Genomic DNA, 1,230 nt, shown 5'->3' with positions numbered 1-1,230 from the left:
TTTTTTAAAAATCCAATTATATCCCATGAGACACAGGTGGTTGATTACAGAAAGCAGTCATCATAAACCAATTTATTCTAAATAAAAGAAGAGTAAAATTTCACCTTAAAAGCTATTTTGTGAGTTTTTCTAATTTCAGAGTCTGGTAGCAAGCTAAATGGTCTTTCTCAGCTGGAGGCCTAAGAAAGTGAGGCTTGAACCCTGAATTTTATGCATGAAAAGAACTTGGGAAGGTAGGAGAAGCCTTGATTGCTGCCTATAAACTGACAGAGCTGTCTTTCACTTAGCAACACCATCAGAGAGCTGAGAAGGGTAAATATCAACTGAGTAAGCAGGAAGTACATAGAAAGCAACTCCAGAATCCATTAAAAATGGAAGAGATTTACCAGCTATCTGGGCAGTCATCCTTGGTTCCTCTGTACTCACTAGGGGCAGGAGACCCAGGAGAGCATCAGTCTTAGGCTGCCAGGTCTAGAAGATCCCAGACTTTCTCGTGGAGTAAGAACTTTGGAGGACTAGCCTACTTTGTCCAGGCAAAATGGGGCAACCAACTCTCCAGTGTCCTGCTTGTCCATAATTTAGACAAGGTCCTGGCAGCAGGCAAGTTGAAGGGAATTTTTCACCCAATGTCCAGCTCTGGCATGTTTAAGGAAGCTTCTGCTGGTTCTATGCTTTATCATCTCCTTTGGAGCAGAGTGGATAAGTGACTTGCTACCAAGAAGTTCAATCCAGGGCATCTCCAAGTGAATTGAGAGACTTGTCATAGGAAAATGTCCCAAGTCACAGAGAAGAAGCAACCCTGTCCATACAATGGGTGCACAGCAGGGCAAGAGGAATCTTCCTGGTACCCTGATGTGGCTTTCATAGTAAGAATAGACAAAAACATAAACTTTTGAAGGGCAGAGACACTCCAATAGGGCAGAGACAAGTGGTTAGAGTATATAGGGGAGAAAATAACTGGAGAGGTACAAGCATCTTAGGTAGAAATGCCAACACGATGGAACCCTGAGAGCATTCCAGGGAGATACTTAAAGCGTGAGTGCCAAAAACAGCATAGAAGAGAGATGCTCACATGGTGGGTGGCCCAAAAGGGCATAATAAGAACATACCCAGGTTGTAGGCAGCCCAGAGAGCAAATCCATGTTGTGGGGATCCCAAAAGGCTGTAGAGGGGAGAGAGAGAGAGAGAGAGAGAGAGAGAGAGAGAGAGAGAGAGAGAGAGAGAGAGAGA

The sequence above is a fragment of the Mus caroli genome, chromosome 3 (genome assembly GCF_900094665.2).
Source record: "Mus caroli chromosome 3, CAROLI_EIJ_v1.1, whole genome shotgun sequence".
In the NCBI taxonomy this organism is placed as follows: domain Eukaryota; kingdom Metazoa; phylum Chordata; class Mammalia; order Rodentia; family Muridae; genus Mus; species Mus caroli.
This window is presented reverse-complemented; position numbering follows the sequence as displayed.